The sequence below is a fragment of the Schistocerca piceifrons genome, chromosome 2 (assembly GCF_021461385.2).
Source record: "Schistocerca piceifrons isolate TAMUIC-IGC-003096 chromosome 2, iqSchPice1.1, whole genome shotgun sequence".
In the NCBI taxonomy this organism is placed as follows: Eukaryota; Metazoa; Arthropoda; class Insecta; order Orthoptera; family Acrididae; genus Schistocerca; species Schistocerca piceifrons.
Window position 1 is genome coordinate 28,125,453 of NC_060139.1, and position 22,173 is coordinate 28,147,625.

At 42.5% G+C, this 22,173-nt stretch overlaps 1 pseudogene; it reads right to left on the reverse strand.

The window, feature by feature from the left end:
• Positions 1-21,723: 21,723 nt before the first annotated feature.
• On the reverse strand, positions 21,724-21,840 carry LOC124778907 (annotated as a pseudogene).
• Between the last annotated feature and the right edge of the window lie 333 nt (positions 21,841-22,173).

Here is a 22,173-nt window from a genome sequence, read left to right on the forward strand (position 1 = left end):
AAAATCCGAGACAGAAGTGAAGACACTTCATCAACGCCGAAGTACGTGCCCCATAGCGTAATATGATTTGCCGGAAATATCGATGTCTAGAACAGTTCAGGAAATAGAAGGGGTGTTACATCTTGTGTGGCTAAAATGGTTCAAATGGCTCTGAGCACTATGGGACTCAACTGCTGTGGTCATAAGTGTGGTGTCACCACCAGACACCACACGTGCTAGGTGATAGCTTTAAATCGGCCGCGGTCCATTAGTACATGTCGGACACGCGTGTCGCCACTTTCAGTGACAGCAGACCGAGCGCCACCACACGCCAGGTCTAGAGAGACGTACTAGCACTCGCCCCAGTTGTACGGACGACGTAGCTAGCGATGCACACTGACGAAGCCTCGCTCATTTGCAGAGCAGATAGAATAGCCTTCAGCTAAGTCAATGGCTACGACCTAGCAAGGTGCCATTAGCCTTACATAGCTTGTATCTAAAGAGTCTCACTTGTATCATCAAGAACGATGTACCACAATGATGGATTAAAGTTAAGTATTCCAGGAGCTACGTACTTTTCTTTATAGCATTCATTACGTATCCTGTTTCAGACCTCACGCCATCCTTCGTGAGCTTATAGCGTGCATTGCGGTCCCCTCAAACCACACTGTGTCGGCACTCCTGTCGACACATCAATAAGTCCCCTAGAAAACTACTTAAACCTAACTAACCTAAGGACATCACACACATCCATGCCCGAGGCAGGATTCGAACCTGCGACCGTAGCGGTCGTGCGGTTCCAGACTGAAGCGCTTAGAACCTCTCGGCCATCGCGGCCGGCACATCTTGTGTGACTCACGCCGTGTGTTTATTTTAAAAAATGGTTCAAATGGCTCTGAGCACTATGGGACTCAACTGCTGAGGTCATTAGTCCCCTAGAACTTAGAACTAGTTAAACCTAACTAACCTAAGGACATCACAAATATCCATGCCCGAGGCAGGATTCGAACCTGCGACCGTAGCGGTCTTGCGGTTCCAGACTGCAGCGCCTTTAACCGCACGGCCACTTCGGCCGGCTGTTTATTTTACTTTATAACCGTTTTGCCTTCTCAGTTTTACAGATTTCACATTATCTTGACTGTGAAACTCCGCTTTGCAATTTACACTGTCTCACAGTTTACAAGATGTGAAGGCAGGGACGCGGAAAACTCCACTGACGATGCTGTAACTTTAGTGACAATTGTGGACGGCTATAGGGGCTGCATAACTGTGCAGGGACTTCCAGCTACTTGTTGAGTCGATGCCACGTCGAGATGCTACGATATGGAGGGCAAAAGGAGGTCCGACATAATATTAGGAGGTATCTCATGACTTTTATCACCTCAGTGTACGAGTAAGGTACTAGCATTTGGTACCGTACCTGCTACATCGAAAGAGGGAGAGAAAGAGAGAGAGAGAGGGCGATCGGAGAGAAAGAGAGAGAGAGAGACGAGAGGAATGGCGTGGCTGGGGTAGGGGGGGGGGGAGAGGGAAAATTAAGGAGGGAGAGAGAAAAACTGGAATCCAGCGCTGTGCTTTGAGGGATGTCTGCTTTGCAGCTGGTACAAATAAAACTAATTTTTTTTCCTATTTTTTTTACAGTAGAATCACATTTCCCTCGGCATTCCGTGGCGACGTAACGTTTGTGCAGCGGCCGCAGTCGCAGACGGGTGTCTCCGGCTGGGGAACTCCCTGAGGACAGCGCCGGCTGTAATTACCGACTCGGCCGTCTTGGTCCGCCTGGGCTAGCTAGCCGCGGCGCCACAGCAGCCGCAGCCGCAGCCGCTCCCGAGCGCCCGTCTGCATTATTCATGGGGGGGCGGCGACTTATCGGCTGCGACAGGTGCCCCCGCCTCTTTCCCCTCCCCTCCCCCACCTCTGCCGTTCCCCTGAGGGAGTCGGCCACCGGCCTTCCACACACTCTACTCCCCAGAGGCACACTGCTTCCAGTTGCCTAATGGCCGGCCGGGATGGCCGAGCGGTTCTAGGCGCTACAGTCTGGAACCGCGCGACCGCTACGGTCGCAGGTTCGAATCCTGCCTCGAGCATGGATGTGTGTGATGTCCTTAGGTTTGTTAGGTTTAAGTAGTTCTAAGTTCTAGGGGACTGATGACCACAGCAGTTAAGTCTCTTAGTGCTCAGAGCCATTTGAACCATTTGAGCCACTCCTAATGCGTACACACAGATAATTTATATAATTAAATGCTTCCAGTAGCTGACCTGCTATTTTGTAGCTAAATGATAAGGGATCTTTCTTTCTATGTATTCGCACATTACACTTGTCTACATTGAGATTCAATAGCCATTCCCTGCACCGTGCGTCAATTCGCTGCAGATCCTCCTGCATTTCAGTATAATTTTTCATTGTTACAACCTCTCGATACACCACAGCATCATCCGCAAAAAGCCTCAGCGAACTTCCGATGTTATCCACAAGGTCATTTATGTATATTGTGAATAGCAACGGTCCAGCGACACTCCCCTGCGGCACACCTGAAATCACTCTTACTTCGGAAGACTTCTCTCCATTATCTAGGAACTCTTCAATCCAATCACACAATTGGTCTGATAGTCCATATGCTCTTACTTTGTTCATTAAACGACTGTGCGGAACTGTATCGAACGCCTTGCGAAAGTCAAGAAACACGGCATCTACCTGCGAACCCGTGTCTATGGCCCTCTGAGTCTCGTGGACGAATAGCGCAAGTTGGGTTTCACACGATCGTCTTTTTCGAAACCCATGCTGATTCCTACAGAGTACATTTCTAGTCTCCATAAAAGTCATTATACTCGAACATAATACGTGTGCCAAAATTCTACAACTGATCGACGTTTAGAGATATACGTGTATAGATCTGCACATCTGTTCGACGTCCCTTCTTGAAAACGGGGATGACCTGTGCCCTTTTCCAATCCTTTGGAACGCTACGCTCCTTCGCGTACTCTGTGTAAAATCGAACTGGTATCCCATCAGGTCCAGCGGCCTTTCCTCTTTTGAGCGATTTTAATTGTTTCTCTATCCCTCTGTCGTCTATTTCGATATCTACCATTTTGTCACCTGTGCGACAATCTAGAGAAGGAACTACAGTGCAATATTCCTCTGTGAAACAGCTTTGGAAAAAGACATTTAGTAGTTCGGCCTTTAGTCTGTTATCCTCTGTTTCAATACCATTTTGGTCACAGAGTGTCTGGAAATTTTGTTTTAATCCATCTACCGCTTTGACATAAGACCAAAATTTCTTAGGATTTTCTGCCAAGTCAGTATTCATTCAACGCCTCTCGCATAGCCCTCCTCACACTACATTTCGCTTCGTGTAATTTTTGTTTGTCTGCAAGGCTTTGGCTATATTTATGTTTGTTGTGACGTTCCCTTAGCTTCCGCAGCAGTTTTATAACTCGGTTGTTGTATCACGGTGGCTGTTTTCCATCTCTTACGATCTTGCTTGGCACATACTCATCTAATGCATACTGCACTATGGTTTTGAACTTTGTCCACTGATCCTCAGCGCTATCTGTAATTGAGACAAAACTTTTGTGTTGAGCCGTCAAGTACTCTGAAATCTGCTTTTTGTCAGTTTTGCTACCTTTTTTAATGTTACTATTTACGGTTGAAATCATCGATGCAGTAACCGCTTTACGGTCGCTGATTCCATGTTCTGCGTTAACTGTTTCAAATAGTTCGGGTCTGTTTGTCACCAGAAGGTCTAATATGTCATCGCCACGAGTCGGTTCTCTGTTTAACTGATCAAGGTAGTTTCCAGATAAAGCACTTTAAAAAATTTCACTGGATTCTTTGTCAACATATGCAACATAAACAGTCGTATCTTTTGATTGCTTTGACTTAGCAAGTTCAGTGTTTTAAGCTGCCAAGGGACCATACCTCAGTATGTGATCTATATTTAAACTTGATACGTCTATTCGTTCCTGAAAGAAAGAGTTTTTAACAGACGGACAGACAGACAGAGAGACGCACAACAAAGTGATACTGTAGCGTTCATAATTTTTTACCGACCGAGGTACGGAACGCTAAAAGTACTCTTGAGCAAGACACCGCATCTGAAAGTACCATTCTCAGATAATTCAGTCACAAACATAGGTCTCTGTTCCTTCATTTTCAAATCTTTTTTAATGCGCCCACGCACTTTTGACTACAATAGTTGAACTTGAAGTGCTCTTTTGTGAATGGACATCAATAAAACGATGATTCATTTCTATTGTTGTACAAGGTCAAGAATGGTACGGCGACTTTTCCAAAGCTACCGGAAATATCAACGAGAAGATTGTACCATGCTTAAAATAGTTGAAGCCGACCGACGGCTCCTGCTGAATCAACTCCCTGACAAGTTCACCCTTGGTGTTAGACAAGTTTCCCCGGTTGCGGAAGTTCGCAGTTCCATCTGCTTGAGAAATGCTTACACAGTGCACCTGTGTGGTTGCAGGCAGAAGAATATGCTGACTGAGAGCTTCAAGTATGTATCTGCCAGTCAGGAAAGTAAAGCAAATATTGTCCTTCAAAGCTCATAGATTCGACAATAAACTATCGCAAACGTTGTTTGATTGGGCTGCAGATACGAAAATATTAATCATCTCGCCTTTCAAGCAGTTACTATGGATATCTGTTTATACCAGCAATGTCCCTGTTCTTGCACGAATGTATGAAACGTCTCAGTTTCAACAGTGAACTAAATTTCGAAGGAATGGTTTAAAATAAAGAGCAAAAAGTTGACAGGAAACCAAATGTTGCAAATGACCGTGGAATTAGGATAATCTAAATCACTACAAATAGTGTTGTCCCCTTAAAATAGCGCCATCCAGGCGTAAAAAGGCACAAAAACACCTAATATATGGATACCATGAAATCAGTACCGCGTGCAAAATATTTGGAGGTACTGGATGGAGTCGACTTTGAATGCGAAGAAGGATGAGAAAAAGATTAGAGAGAGACCTTCTAAACATCGCTTGTAGTTAGGTGCCGACGAAGAGAGCTCAGTTTAACATAATGCATTAAGACCCGGTCTGGCAGGTGCTAAATGTTTTGAACGAAGAAACTTAGAACGTTTGTCATAATTACTGATGGGCCGTTTCAACACCTCAGTAACACGGTGAATAAACGAAACTGTTGTAGGAGAGCGGAGAAGAAAACTGATCAGTATCAAAAGTAGTCACTCACCAACCCTGCACTGCCAGTGTGGATTATCTGGTGTGAGTAATTACACGTTTTTCTGGAGCACAACTATTGTCCTATCTTATAAATACCTTTTTCTTTTCGTAATTAAAATTGCACCACGTTTGTGCGTCTATAGCTGTGACACACTATATATTTCCTGAAAATTTCATTAGTTTTGGTGTCATTCAGCAACTTTCCTTGTGAGACCAATTTTGATGGACACTTTTTCGATATGCTGGTAAAAAGCATGTGAAAATTATTCGAAAAAATGCAGTTCAGACACAGCTAGTTTGAATGAGCCACCGACAGTATCTGCTCCATATATCAGTTCGCCCATGTTTACTATGCGGCGGAGATAATTATTCAAACGTTAGCGGAATCTACCCATCTCTAATATATGCGAACAATTACCGTCAATGCAATTATCATTAATCCAGTATTTCCAATTCTTGACAGTTCTTAGTATCAAAATTACTACGCAAAGATTGAACATTCGATGTAATGTTGACACAAAGTGAAGTGCAAATGAAATTTTTACAATCAGAACTGTTATTGTGCAGGCAGCGGTAGATCAAATTACACTCTATGGGAGCCTGTTTGTGTGTTACAGTGGTAACTATCGTTTGTCTAACACAGACCACTAAACAAGGCAAAAATTGTAATACGAGAATAATAATATTAATTTTATGAAGGTGTGGAGGTTTTTCACATTTGGGGATCCAAAGTAAGCTACTTATTGCATTAATTTATTTGAGCTACACCAAGTTACATCATTAAGAAAAATAGAAAAACATAGTTCTTTATTTATGACATATAATTCATATGAGTTGTATCATAAAATCTCATAAAGTAGCTTAGTGCTTCATTGTATTATAAAACAACAAAGGTCCAGTGCAAAGTGCTAATGTTATGCTCTTCAACGAACGAAGTCGTTTGTCTCTTTTTGGTGTGTGAGAAGACCACGAAGCTATCAATTTCCACTCCTTCAAGTTGCGAGCGCGTGCTCCTTTAATAAACTGGGCAAGAGAAGTTTTCACCTCCTCGGGCACACCGAAATCTCTCAAGGCTCTTAAAGCTTCCAGACTGGATATTTTAACGCTGAAAAAGGGTTAACGACGCTGTCTCCGTCTTTATAGGAACTCTACAAAGGTTCCGAAGTTCCTCTGTAGCAGGCTCAATAAGAAGACTCTGAAATGAGAGACTCGTAATTGTACTCACACAAGTCGTTAGCTTGTAAGATAGAAAAGGAAAAAGAACTACCGCTGAACCTGCTTAAAGTGGCACAGTTATTACCAAAATATCAGTTCGGTATTATAACTCAAACACGCTCGTTTGTTTTTCGTTCGTGAGTCAATTAATCACCTATAATTTCTTTCAAAGCTTCGGTTTTATTGTGCTGTTTATTTGTATGTACATTCTCTTCCTGTGAACGCTGTAAATCATAATACTCATTTTGTGTCCCGTTTTATCAGTGCGAATGATTATAAATTAATCTGTCACCGCATTACATGCAGAAATATCGGGATGTCAATCTGGTTTGAAGACTAGTGAAACGAATTACCGCCATGTTGGGAAGTATCGTTTTTTACAGTTTATTTGCTTAGGCGCACGTGTTTGTGTTTGTGTGTGTGTGTGTGGGGGGGGGGGGGGAGGGGGAGAGGGAGAGTGAAAGAGAGAATGTTATTTTTACATCTCCTTGTACGACTTGTCCTGAATTTTCCACACAGTTTAAAGTTAACCCAGGACCTTAAGTTAAGTGGGTAGAGAAGTTATGCTGGAATAATCTGTGTCTTTCATGTATCTGATGATTTTTTGCCATATAAAACCCTTCGTAATTTTCAAATTGTGTTGACTAATTCTGGTTTCTAGAATCAACCTTATTCTGACTCTGGCTGTTATCGCAATTGGATTTCCTAAGCGTGAATTAGAGGGAAAATTTCAAATCACGTCGTGTTTTTGTGCCATGTTAAACTGCAAGTTTTCCCATATCTGATTGGCTGAATTAATGCTGAACTTGGGGGAACGCAAAGACACAGTAGTACGACTGATAGTGGCCAAGCAACTCTTACCGTTCACTTACAGCAACAGTTTTTACACAGCCCTCTGTCTCTCTCTCTCGCTCGCTCCCTTGCCTTTCTCATTCTTATTCTAGACTTCTAGTCTCCGAACGAAGAACATTGCTTTTTACTTACTAACCGAATTTTGATATAGTTGGTGTATTAACCATTTGTGATTAAGTAGTTTTTATTCAGTGACGTATTTGAGACCATACTCTTCGGAATCGTAACAGCATTGCATTAAGTCGTTCTATTCAAAAATTGCATCTGTAACATTGTCCTTCGTAGAAGGAAAATCTGAGACTGGTCTGTTACAGATTTTGCAATTAACGATTGTATGCATATTGTTGATCAGAAACGGCATGTACACCTACATCTATAATCCGCAAGCCAACTCATGGCGCGTGGCGTAGGGTACTTTGCATACCATTACCACTTTGCCACTTTCCTGTTGCAGTCGCGAATTTTACGCGGGAAGAACTACTGGTGATAGGCTTCCACTGGGCTGCAATCTCTCTAATTTTACTTTCACGGCCTGCTCGCGGGATATAAGAAGGAGGAAGCAGTATACTGGGTGAGCTTCCTAGGAACTTATGCTCCCGAAATTTTAACAGTAACCCATACAGTGGCGCACAACGGCTTTCTTGTAGTGCGTGCTTTTTGAGTTGCGATATTGCTGTGCATGTGTTGTTAAGAAGTACGATGCAATATTTTTCCAGACATGCATGCATATTTCAACTGAAGTGTCCCTCCCCTGTACGGAAATCACATAGTGCTTACGAGATCAGGCTGTGACTCATGAAGGACTGAAATTTGGAGCTGGCCGTGAGTTACGCACGGGTAGCTAAAACTGTAAAGGAGACCGCTCGCGTAAAGAGGTAAATCGTGGTTCGAGTCCCGGTCTAGTACAAAATGTCATTGTCATCATTCTATTGTACAAATGACGGTCGTCCGTATTCGGAACTGCGACTACGTTTCATGTAACCATTTGAGATGTATGAGCATATGTCGTGTTAGTCTACGAAGATATACCGTACTGTCGTACCATAACTCGTATGAGCGTCTCGTAACACTTTCGTGCTTTCTAAACGAACAGGTGACGAAATGTACTGCTCGTCTTTGGACCATCTCTGTTTCCTCTCTCAGTCCTATATTACCACTATCAGACCTTATTCGAAACGGAATGCCGGTCTAATGAACAACACTCAAGTACCAGTCGAAAGAGGTTATTATAAGCTACCGCCTTCGTCGATGCAGTACACTTCCAGAGTATCCTTTCAGTGAATTTCAGTGTGACAGCTGCCTTACCTACTGTGTATTAATTTTATGGATTGCATTTATTTAAAAATATTTATTTATCACTGTCTTTTTGATCCCTCTTTGTTTATTAAATAATTGCTGATGGTTGTTTCATTCTTTAATATTCCTGTCAAGTTTCTTGTCATGATTTGTGTATATTCATATGCAGATTTAAATATAATTAGATGTTATTTTGGTATTGATTATTTTTCTTACAGTATGATTCTGTTGAGTTTTTTGATTTGTTCATTAATAATACTGCTAAAGGTTCATTTTATTTAACTTCATATCATTATATTTTTTTTGTTTTTATGGTTTTGATTTTAATAATTATGCTTTTTGTTCATTTGCTAGATCAAGTCTTTGTTCTTTCTACATTTTTTTGAGGCTAGATTGGTTCCTACTTTACTTTTAATTTAGGATGAGGTTATCAACCTGAGCATTTAAAAGCTGGTGTTTATTTAATTTTTTAAACATTAGTTGCTAGATTACTTGTATTGTTAGTTTTATTTAAGGTTTATGATTTTTCTAATACTTTATATTTTCATTTGTTGTTTGATTTTGGTTCTTATTATTTTACGTTTTTATAATTTTGTCTTTTTCAGTTATGATGCCTGTGTTTTTGATTCATTTGTGGCTTCTCAAGGTCCATGCAGAAGACACTACTTCTGTTAGAGTGATTCTTGCTGGTTTTTGTTGAAGTTAGGAGGTTATGGGATTTTCCGTGTGATGAAGGTTATTTCTTATTTAGGGTTTAATTTTAATTATTTCTGGTTATCTTTAGGCTTATCTGGTGGAGTTATTGTTAGATTTATCTGTTTTCGTCAAGTTGATTTAAAGTTTTTAATTACTTATTCTTCTGTTGTTCATATGAGAATAGTTGTTGGTGGATTATTAACTATGAATTGATGAGGTGGTATAGGTTCACTTTCTTTCATGGTTGGTCATGCTTTATCTTCTTCTGGTTTGTTTTGTTTATCTAATATTATTAATGAGCGTTTAGGTTGACAAAGGTTATTAATTAATAATGGTATAATTCCTTTAATACCTAGAATGGCTTTGTGGTGATTTCCTTTAAGATCGTCAAATATGGCTGCTCCTTCTTCATTACATTTGGTAGGTGAATTGAGATTATTAAATAGAATTATGTCTTGATCTTCTTTTAGATTTTTGGTTCTAACGTTTTTATCTTTTTATAGACCTGTTTGTACTTTCTATATATATGTTCTTATTCTCAGCATGGTTATTATTATTCTCGGGTTCATACTTGTTCTCTTGGTTATTTTCAGTAGTAACATCTTTTACACTGATTGCCTTTAAATATTCTTTGTTTAAAGGGTGAAAATTTCTTTGTTTAAGTTGCCTAAGTATTTTAATTAAAAATATTTTTTGTGGGATCAATGATATGAAGTATTTCATCCTAGGCCAGATATTTGATGGGTGTATCTTCTTTTAGTGATCGTTCTGTAATTGTATAATCATATATAACGGATCTTTGTGCCACTTATTGCGAGTTATTTATGCTGAAGATGGACTGCCGCTCTCTGCACCACGGGCAAACCTCTGCAGGTCTTGTACCACATTGGTATAATTGTCAATCGTGGAGACTGCACAAGCCGCATCGTTAAACAGATCGTCTTTTGCGTTGACGATAAACTCAGAATAGATGGGGAGCTACGAGTTCAAAATAATCAGTACTTCAAGATGTTAAATCCGCGGTTCTATATCTACCTAAACTAAGGTGACAAAACTCACTGCATAGTGATTTGCACACATAGAGATGGCGGTGGTATTGCGTATACTAAACTAAACTAAACTCCTCTCGAAGAGGCGCAACGGTACCGACCGGCAGCCGTATCATCCTCAGGCCAGAGGCGTCACTGGATGCGGATATGGAGGGGCATGTGGTCAGCACACCGCTTCCCAGGCCGTATGTCAGTTTCCAAGACCGGAGCCGCTACTTCTCAATCAAGTAGCTCCTCAGTTATGCCGCACAAGGGCTGAGTGCACCCCGCTCGCCAACAGCGCTCGGTAGACCGGATGGTCACCCATCCAAGTGCTAGCCCAGCCCGACAGCGCTTAATTTCTGTGTCCTGTTACCACTGCGGCAAGGCCGTTGGCAGTATTGCGTATACAATGTATAAAAGGGCACTGCATTGGAGGAGCAGTCATTTGTACTCAATTGATTCATATGAAATGGTTTCCGACAAGATTATGGCCACACACCGGGAAGTAACTGACTCTGAACGCGGAATTGTAGATGGAGCTAGACGCAAGAGCAATTCCATTTCGGGAATCGATAGGGACTTTAGTATTCCAAGATCCACAGTGTCAAGAGTCTGCCGAGAACACAAAATTTCAGGAATCATATCTCACCACGGATAATCCAGAGGCTGACGGTCTTCACTTACCGACCGAGAGCATCGGCGTTTTGGGTGGAGTTATCAGTGCTATCAGACAAGAGACACTGCGTGTAATAACGGCAGAAATCAGTGTGACACGTACATTTTAAGTATCAAAGTATCAGAACAGTGCGCTGAAATCTGGCATTTATGGACTGTGCAGCAGACGACCGACGCGGGTGCGTTTGTTAACCTCACGACATCACCTGGCGCGTCTCTGCTGGGCTCGTTACCGTATCGGTTGGATCCTAGACGACTGGAAAACCGTAGCCTGGCTAGACGAGTCCCAGTGTCAGGTGGTCACAGCTGATGACAGGGTGGCACACTGCCCACGAAGCCATGGACACAGGTTGTCAAGAAGGGACTTTGCAGGAGGGTGGTGGCTCCAAAATGGTTTGGCCTGTATTTCATAGAACGGGCTGGGTCCTCTGGTCAAACTGAACTAATAACCGACTGGAAAGGCTATGTTTGGGTACTTGGAGAAGCAGCCACTCATGCACTCATGCACTCCCAAGCAACGGTATCATCTCAACGGACCACAGCTGTTGATGACGGGTTTGTAGAACATTCTGGACAGTTCGAGCTAATGATTTGGCCAACCATATCGCCTGACGTGATCCCATGGAACATTTATGGGGCGTAATCGAGAGGTCAGTACGCGCACAACATTTTCACAGTTGCGGATTGCTATAGACGCAGCATTTCTCAGTATTGGCTAAGGGGACTTTCAATGACTTGTTATGTCGAGTTGCTACACTACGCTGCGTAAAAGGATGCTTGACACTATGTCAGGAGATATACCATGACTTTTGTCACCACAGTGTACATTGTTCACAGATCGAGTTAGGTAGCGCAGTGGTTAGCACACTGGACTCGCATTCGGTAGGACGACGGTTTAATTCCGCTTCCGGCCATCCTGATTTAGCTTTTCCGCGATTTCCCTAAATCGCTCCAGGCAAATGCCGGTATGGTTCCTTTGAAAGGGCACGGCCGACTTCCTTCCCCGTCCTTCCCTAATCCGATGAGACCGATGACCTCGCTGTTTGGTCTCTTCCACCAAACAACCAAACCCAATTCTACAGTGTTCACAGGCCAAAACACAGTGAATTTCAGATGAGTACATCGTATTAATATCAGCAGTTTTACGCCGTATTCTATTTGCGTACTGAGCGACGGAAAAATGACTGCCTCTCTAGCCCCTCGATGTCTCTTATCTTACTATCATGATGGTTACGCGAGATCCGAAGTGGTGACAGCAAAACAGTCGCAGACGTCCTCTTTGGGATTGTCCAAGAACTACGACGCCTTTCTTCCAAGTCCGTAAGTATTTCTGCTAAACATTCATATAGGCTACACCGATGTGTTACGTTCCTAGTGGCACCTCTCTGAATTTGTTCCATGTCTGTTGTTACGCCTACGTGATTAGCCATACGGTAAAAAAAATAGTCTAGAACTGGTCGTACTAACATCTTGTATGCGTTTTCCATTACACATGCACAGCACTTTCCCGGAACTTTACAACAAATTTAATTCTTCCATTCGCCTTCCCTAGCCTCGATTTTACGTGTGTATCTCAGTTCGTATCGCCTCTTAACATTACCCATAGATACTAAAACGATGTAATGCGCTTAAGAACTACTAATCTTATAACAGGATTCGTCTTCTTCGTTATAGACGGAGCAACTGAATACCCTTTACAGTTATTGATGATAGGTTCCTTATGTGGTGTCACCGCCAGACACCACACTTGCTAGGTGGTACCTTAAATCGGCCGCGGTCCATTTAGTACATGTCGGACCCGCGTGTCGCCACTGTGTGATCGCAGACCGAGCGCCACCACAAGGCAGGTCTCGAGATACGGACGAGCACTCGCCCAGTTGTACGGACGACATTGCTAGCGACAATACGGACGAAGCCTTCCTCTCATTTGCCGAGAGACAGTTAGAATAGCCTTCTGCTGAGTCCATGGCTACGACCTAGCAAGGCGCCATTAGCCTTACCTAGTTTGAGAGTTATCGTATAAATGTCTCAAGAAGAACGTTGTACACCAACAAAGATTAAAAGTTAAGTATAAAGCAGCTACGTACTTTTCTTGCTACCATTCAATAGTTATCCTGTTCCAGACTTGACGCCAGTCGGCGTGTGTGTGTACGCGTGCCTTTCGGCTCCCTTCACAGTGTGGCGTAACTAGCTTGTTACGCCACAACACCTTACACCAAAAGAAGAAGAAAATCCAGTAAATATGGGCTCTAAAATGCTAGGTAAGAGCTACGAGCACTTGTTCATATTCGATATAGTGAAACACACTTCTGCTGAAAAAGTCTACATATCCGTTGCACTATGCATTTTAGGTCCCATGTTTACTAGACATTTTTTGTTTTGTTTTGGTGCCTGCTATTTGTTCCCAAAATACTGAAGGCAAAGAGCTTGCATCTGACCGCATTTTACATGAAGTGTTATTCACTAATAGTGGACTTTTTGTACAACATTTCTTTCCGATCATCCAACGACGGTAATTTCCTGTAAACATCAGCATCATCAACAAAGTAGTGTTTGTAATACTACGATCTGATACATTATTTATGCATATTGAGAACATCAGACGTCGTATTACGACTAAGGTGGGCACTGCATGGTTATTTTAGATTCTGTTGAGCATTCGCCGTCCACTAACGAAACGCACTACGCTCTATTAGGAAAATCTATTGACCCAATCACAAATGTTACCTGTGTTAGTCTACGAAGATATTCCGTGCTGTTGTACCATGAGTCGTAGTCGACGATGCAGTGAAGTATCGCACTCATTTGGGAAATCTAACTACTCTCAGAAGAGATACCAACATCTGAGCATTAATTGTAAAACGTGCATTGCTAAGAGCGTGTACTGGTTCCTTCCAACTTTCCCAGAAAGGTTCGCAAAACAGGGCCACAATTCAAATCTACGTAGGTCGAGAGTCACACTAGAAATAAAATCATGTTGAGATAGAAAAATATGCTGTTTCTTAGCTTCAGTTAATCTTGCCAAGTTCGTCTCTTCCATCCAACACTAGTTCCAGATAATTGTTAGCTGCACGATATATGAGTAGTATTCGGCCTCTAGCTATTACACTTATTAGCACTTGTTAGGCCACAACACTCACGTACCAAACTAGAAAAGGTGATCCAAGATGTGTATCCGCCCAACGGAATACCATTTACAATTCTGTGAGCTTTGTAAATTGAAAAAAGTAGTTTTATATAATACTGCAGATTCCTATCTTCCGTCGTTAAACTCTAATCTTCCTTAACCTCTAACTTTCGACTTCTAAGACGCTTTCTCCCCAGAGGTATAACGCCTGTCCTCCAGATTCTAGGAAGGTTTCCAACAGGCTCCTCAATTTCGTGAGCTGCTAACAACTGGCGAAATTATTTAAACATTCAAATCTGCCAGCTAATCAGGCCTGGTTCCTCATTTGTCACTCCCTTCTCCAGCTAACATATATCAGTTACCTAAAAAGTATGGCCTCTTGGTAAGACTTTTCGCAATATTATTTCCAACTTAATTGTACTGGGAGAATATAAGACGTCATTTGAAATCCAGAGCCCTCTCCAGGCTAGCAGAGTTTGAAACCAACATTCGCCATGTATTGTGAGCCTCCCTTACAGTCAGCGTTAAACGAATTTGGGAAATGATTCTGACGATGGGACACGATTGATCACCGAAACATTGTGCCCATCGAACACTATGAATAGTCAGTAAACCCTTGGACTGATTAATCAAATTTGGGAAACGCAGTCCATGAGATGTATAACACAAACCACCAGCCCCGGGGCTCATAGGTTGTCTTGTTGTTTCTATAGTCTATCAGGACAGACTCAGATGCAAATAAAATCCCTCACACAATTACACTACTGGCCATTAAAATTGCTGCATCACTAAGATGACGTACTACAGACGCGAAATTTAACCAACAGGAAGAATATGCTGTCATATGCAAATGATTAGCTTTTCAGAGCATTCACACAAGGTTGACACCGGTGGCGACACCTACAACGTGCTGACATGAGGAAAGATTCCAACCGATTTCTCATACACAAACAGCAGTTGACCGGCGTTGCCTGGTGAAACGTTGTTGTGATACCTCGTGTAACGAGGAGAAATCCGTACCATCACGTTTCCGACTTTGATGAAGGTCGGATTGTAGCCTATCGCGATTGCGGTTAATCGTATCGCATCATTGCTGCTCGCGTTGGTCGAGAGCCAATGACTGTTAGCAGAATATGCAATTGGTGGGTTCAGGAGGGTAATACCGAACGCGGTGCTGGATCCGAACACCCTCGTATCACTAGCAGTCGAGATGACAGGCATCTTTTCCGCATGGCTGTAACGGATCGTGCAGCCACGTCTCGATCCCTGTGTCAACAGATGGGGACGTTTGCAAGACAACAACCATCTGCACGAACAGTTCGACGACGTTTGCAGCAGCATGGACTATCAGTTCGGAGACCATGGCTGCGGTTACCCTTGACGCTGCATTACAGACAGGAGAGCCTGTGATGGTATACTCAACGACGAACTTGGGTGCATGAATGGCAAAACCTCACTTTTTCGGATAAATCCAGGTTCTGTTTACAACATCATGATGGTCGCATCCTTATTTGGCGACATCGCGGTGAACGCATATTGGAAGCGTGTATTCGTCATCGGCATACTGGCGTATCATCTGGCGTGATGGTATGGGTGCCATTGGTTATACGTCTCGGTCACCTCTTGTTCGCATTGACGGCACTTTGAACAGTGGACGTTACATTTCAGATGTGTTACGACCCGTGGCTCTAACCTTAATTCGATCCCTGCGAAACCCTTCATTTCAGCAGGATAATGCACGACCGCATGTTGCAGGTCTTGTACGGGCCTTTCTGTATATACAGATATGTTCGACTGCTGCCCTGGCCAGCACATATTCCTGATCTCTCACCAACTGAGAACGTCTGGTCAATGGTGGCCGAGCAACTGGCTCATCACGATACGCCAGTCACTACTCTTGATGAACTGTGGTATCGTGTTGAAGCTGCATGGGCAGCTGTACCTGTACACGCCATCCCAGCTCTGTTTGACTCAATGCCCAGGCGTATCAAGGCCGTTATTACGGCCAGAGGTGGTTGTTCTGGTTACTGATTTCTCAGGATCTATGCACTCAAATTGCGTGAAAATGTAATCAAATGTCAGTTCTAGTATAATATATTTGTCCAATAAATACTCGTTTATCATCTACATTTCTTCTTGATGTAGAGATTTTAATGGCCAGTAGTGTACTAACCAAATTGGATAACTGCTCCTCTCGTCTCTACGGGATTGGAACTAAAACACTACAAAACGACTTGTCAGACGGTTTTAGATTGTTTGATGACGTAGTTACTGTTGCGGTCGTTGAGCAATCGAATTTCCATTTCCTGAAGTGTTCCGCAGCAACCACAAGCCCCAAGAAAGAGCCATAAATGCAGTGACGTTGGACAATAAGAATTGTGTCATTTCGCAGTATGTAGTTAGACGATAGTGATGTTACCGAGCCTGCTTCACGAGTGGTGGCACGCCTTCTCTTTAAGTTGAGACACTGAACCTCGTATTTGCACATTATGTGATATATTTGCAAGTTATTTAAAGTCGCTTCCATTCTGTACGAATGGTTCCAGTTTCAAAAATTTTTCAGCTCAAACGAAACGAGTTGCGTAACTGTCATAAAAAACATAATAATCATAGTTTTTGATAACATGGTCATCTTAAGGGGAAAATATTATTACGTAAGTTCAAAAGTTTGTGAACATTACTTGTAACTTGCTGTAAGTCCTGCTGCAGAAACAGTGAGAAGAGCAATGATTATCAGATGCGTCGACATAAGGAAGCAATTCCGTAATAACTGGTAATTTGCACAGAAAGAATTATAGCCTCAAGTTAACGGTTGGCAAGTATAATGAATAAAATTTTTCTGTTAATGCTAGACATACACGTATTTTCGTTTGGTTCCCTCTCGTTTTCTTTGCTGCATCATATATAAAATTATTTTCTACAGCTCCACCTTCTTTTTCTGGCTAGTTCTTTATTACAGTCTTTAACCACCCTTAAAAATTTCATTTTCCTGCGCTGGATGTTTCATTTTTACTGCTTATTAAATTTTCGAGGCCCATTTCCACATGACGACGTCAGGAATGTGCCCCTTATGAGTCTTCCTCAGCGTTTCCTTTCGTACCGTATGTTTAGTTCGCTTTAAATTCACTGTATTTTTTCGCTTTCCCTACCTTTATAGAATCATATAATCTTGTTCTGAATGAGACATTTATCTCAAATCTGCGTCATTTCATTTTGCCCCCTGAACAGGTGTTTTAGTGGTTATAAGTTACTCTCCATATGGAAATGACACAAGAAGATTTTAGTTTGTTAACTGGGTTACAAAATAGGGCTCAAAATTTTATTATATAAATTTCTCAGCAATGATAAAACATTTCCTGGATCATTGGGCGTTTTCTTGCTATTAGCAGCTACACATTTTTTAAAATACGCAGTACCCGAAACGGACAGTAAGAAACATTGCAACACACTGAGTCGATGACTATTTTTTTTTGTCATTGGGTACACGATATAGTGAACATTAGCGATTGCACTATTTCTCTTATGAGATTGCACTGTTTCTGTTATGCGACCGGTAGGGCTGCGAGGCAAGAAATAACAGCTTCTACCCATATTATTAGGTACGATATCTTAATGACTCAGCGTTGTTTCTTTTATTTCGTGTATGTTTTTCTTTCTTTATTATATCTGTGGTAACGACTGAGATATCTTCAGGAGCTAATGAGGTTTTGAGCAATTCGTTTTCCTTCAGAGCTAAGTTATAATCACCATTTATGATTTGTGTATTTCCTTAGCATAACTAATGAATGTTTATGACCTTTTCAGCACTTATTACGTAAACTGATGGTAGTTTATAATAAAAAGTATAATTCAATAGTACTTGCACCCTTGATTTATGAACGACGGCATGGTAGCTCAGCGTGTTCGGTCAGGGGGTGAGCTGCCCTCTATAATAAAAAAGAAAACTGAGTGAATGGATCAACGATGAACTTGAATGGGTGTCAGAGTGCACCCGCACCAAACTAATGCAACGAACACTAAGAAGCAAAATGAAATTTAAAAAAAAGGTGTACGATCTTTAATTAATAATCAAAACATCCTCTGTCCCTGGTTCGAAACCTACCAATGCTTAAATTTTGATTAATAATTAGCATTGTCGGCCGAAGACTTCCGACATAAGAAGTCATCCTGATTCCGCCAGCGGCCTTGTCAAAGAGGGCAGAGGAGCCGATAGAGGTTCAGGGCACTCTCTTGTCCTAGGGTACGAAACTGCCCCTAAAGGGGGAAGAATTAGCATTGATCAACGGTATGAGAATCCAGAAGGCAGTGGAAACCACTGTATTGAAGACAAATTGCGTGTGTCCACAGGACATATGGCCTGTAATTGAAAAAGTGTCATGATGATTTCTCTATTGGCAAAAGAGTCCGGAATAGTCCTCGATTCGGATCTCCGAGAGGGGACCGTGAAGGGGTCAGAAAAAGAGTGAACAATCAACGAAAGTATCACGTCCTACGAGTCGGGGCGTGGAATTTCAGAAGCTTGAACACCGTAGTGAAGCTAGAAAATATGAGGAGGGAAATGCAAAGGCTCAGGAATTTTGGGGGTCAGGGAAGTGAATTGGAAAGAAGACAAGGATCTCTGGTCAGATGAGTATAGGGTAATGTCAAAAGCAGCAGAAATGGTAGAATGGGAATAGGATTCGTTATGAATAGGATCGAAGGGCGGAGACTGTGTTACTGTGAACAGTTCAGTGACAGGGTTCTTATCCGGATCGACAACAAACCAACACCGACAACGATAGTTCAGGCAAACATGCCGATGGCACAGGCTGAATATGAAGACACATAGAAAGTACATGAGGATATTGAAAGGGTAATACAGTCCGTAAAGGGAGATGAAAATCTAATAGTCATGGGGGACTGGAATGCAGTTGTAGGGGAAAGAGGGGAAGAAATGTTCACAGGAGAATATGGGCTTGGCACAAGGGATGAGAGAGGAGAAAGACTAATTGAGTCCTGTAATAAATTTCAGCTAGTAATAGCGAATACTCCGTTCAAGAATCACAAGAGGAGGAGGTACAGTTGGAAAAGGCTAGGTGATACGGGAAGATTACAGTTAGATTGCATCATGGTCAGACAGAGATTCCAAAGTTAGATACTGGATTGTAAGGCGTACCCAGTAGCATATATAGACTCAGATCACAATATAGTAGTGATGAAGAGTAGGGTGAAGTTTAAGACATTAGTCAGGAAGAATCAATACGCAAAGGAGTGGGATACAGAAGTACTGAGGTATGATGAGATACGTTTTAAGTTCTCTGAGGATATAGATACAAAAATAAAGAATATCTCAGTAGGCAGTACAGTTGAAAGGGGATGGACATCTGTGAAAAGGACAAATGTTGGAAAGAAAAACATAGGTACAAAGAAGGTAACTGCAAAGAAACCATGGGTAACAGAAGAAATACTTCAGTTGATCGATGAAATAAAGAAGTACCTAAATGTTCTGGGGAACTGAGGAATACAGAAATACAAGTCCCTGAGGAATGAAATAAATAGGAAGTGCAGCGAAGCTAAGACGACACTGCTGCATGAAAAATGTGAAGAAATCGAAAAAGAAATGATTATCTGAAGGACAGACTCAGTGTACAGGAAAGTCAAAACAACCTGCGTTCACTTTAAAGCCAAGAGTGGCAACATCAAGACTGCAAAGGGAATTCCACTGTTAAATGCAGAGGATAGAGCGGAAAGGTGGAATGAATACATTGAAACCTCTATGAAAGGGAAGATTTGTCTGATGTGATAAAAGACGAAACAGTAGTAGATTTAGAAGAGAGAGAATCAGAATTTAAAATAGCTTTGGAGGATTTAAGATCAAACAAGAAGGGATAGACAACATTCCATCAGAATTTATAAAATCATTGGGGGAAGTAGCAACAATATGACTATGCACGTTGGTGTGTAGAATGTATGAGTCTGGCGACATACCATCTGACTTTCGGAAAAGCATCATCCACACAATTCCGAAGACTGCAAGAGTTAACAAGCGCGATAATTATCGCACAATCAGCTTAACAGCCCATGCATCTGAGTTGCTGACAAGAATAATACACAGAAGAATGGAAAAGAACATTGAGGATGCGCTAGATAAAGATCAGTTTGGCTTTAGGAAAGGTAAAGGCACCAGAGAGGCAATTCTGACTTTGCGGCTGATAATGGAAACAAGACTAAAGAAAAATCAAGACACGTTCACAGGATTTGTCGACCTAGAAAAAGCGTTCGACAGTGTAAAATGGTGCAAGATGTTCGAAATTCTGAGAAAAATACGGGTAAGATATAGGGAGAGACAAGAGGGAATAATGAGTGGACGACCAAGAACGATGTGTTCGGATTAAGAAGGGTGTAAGGCAGGGCTGTTGTCTGTCGCCCCTACTGTTCAATCTGTACATCGAAGAAGCAATGATGGAAATAAAGGAAAGGTTCAGGAGTGGAACTAAATTTCAAGGTGAAAGAATATCAATGATACGATTCGCTGATGACATTGCTATCCTGAGTGAAAGTCAAGAAGAATAACATGATCTGTTGAATGGAATGAACAATCTACTGAGTATAGAATATGGATTGAGAGTAAATCGAAGAAAGACGGAAGTATTGAGAAGTATTGAGAACAGCGAGAAACTTAACATCAAGATTGATGGTCATGAAGTTGATGAAGTCAAGCAATTCTGTTACCTAGGCAGTAAAATAATCAATGACGGACCGAGCAAGGAAGACATCAAAAGTAGACTAGCAATGGCAAAAAGGGCATTCTTGGCCAAGAGAAGTCTACTAGTATCGAATATAGACCTTAATTTCTGAGAATGTACATCTGGGTGCAGCATAGTATGGTAGTGAAACATGGACTGTGGGAAAACCGGAACCGAAGAGAATCAAAGCATGTGAGGTGCCGTGCCACAGACGAATGTTGAAAGTTAGGTGGACTGATAAGGTAATGGTTCAAATGGCTCAGAAGATTATGGGACTTAACATCTGAGGTCATCAGTCCCCTAGAACTTAGAACTACTTAAACCTAACTAACCTAAGGACATCACACACATCCATGCCCGAGGCAGGATTCAAACCTGCGACCGTAGCGGAGACTGTAGCGCCTAGAACCGCTCGGCCACTCTGGTCGGATGTGTGGAAAGGAATAACACATCAAGCATTATTGGCGAAGTCCTCTGGCCAGCTCAAGATTTTGACGATCTAACGCGACAATTGGAGGGAATTCGATATCCCTCATGAGGACATTCAACAGCTTCTTGCAAAAAGGCCAGAAGTGGACGACTGCGTATGGACTTGCTCTTTCTCTTGCGTAAATCATCCTGTTTTCCTGGAACTGTGATCATTGGGATGTCTGTCCATGTAGATCACACCTAACGATTCCCGTCCCATTCGGATAATTCCTTTGTGGTGCGTTTTTTTCCTCCTTAAGCACTCCGTCTTCAGGCCACGAGTGGCCTACCGGGACCATCCGACCGCCGTGTCATCCTCAAAGGAGGATGCGGATAGGAGGGGCGTGGGGTCAGCACAGTGCTCTCCTGGTCGTTATAATGGTATTCTTGACGGAAGCCGCTACTATTCGGTCGAGTAGCTCCTCAATTGGCATCACGAGGCTGAGTGCACCCCGAAAAATGGCAACAGCACATGGCGGCTGGATGGTCACCCATCCAAGTACTGGCCACGCCCAACAGCGCTTAACTTCGGTGAGCTCACGAGAACCGGTGTATCCACTGCGGCAAGGCCGTTGCCTTTTTTATCCTCCTTAGAGTGTATTATTACCTACTGACCTATTGGCGATATGTGTTGAAACGCGTTACGAAGTCTGAGTTTTGCAGTGAGTGTTACAGCTGACATACTTTACGTGTAATGGTATCCAGAACGACAGCCTCTGTCAGTACAGAGGGGAATGGCAACAGTAGGTGGCCCGCTGGCGCCTGGAGACCCCGAAGTGGAAACAGCAGCGGCTGCCGCGACACGTCGGCTTTAAATGCGGCGGGGCGAGGCGATGCGCAGTGTCGGCCGGCCCTCAGAAGCAATAAGGGGACGGCCGGCGTGTAATGGCAGATGATAATACAGCCGCGG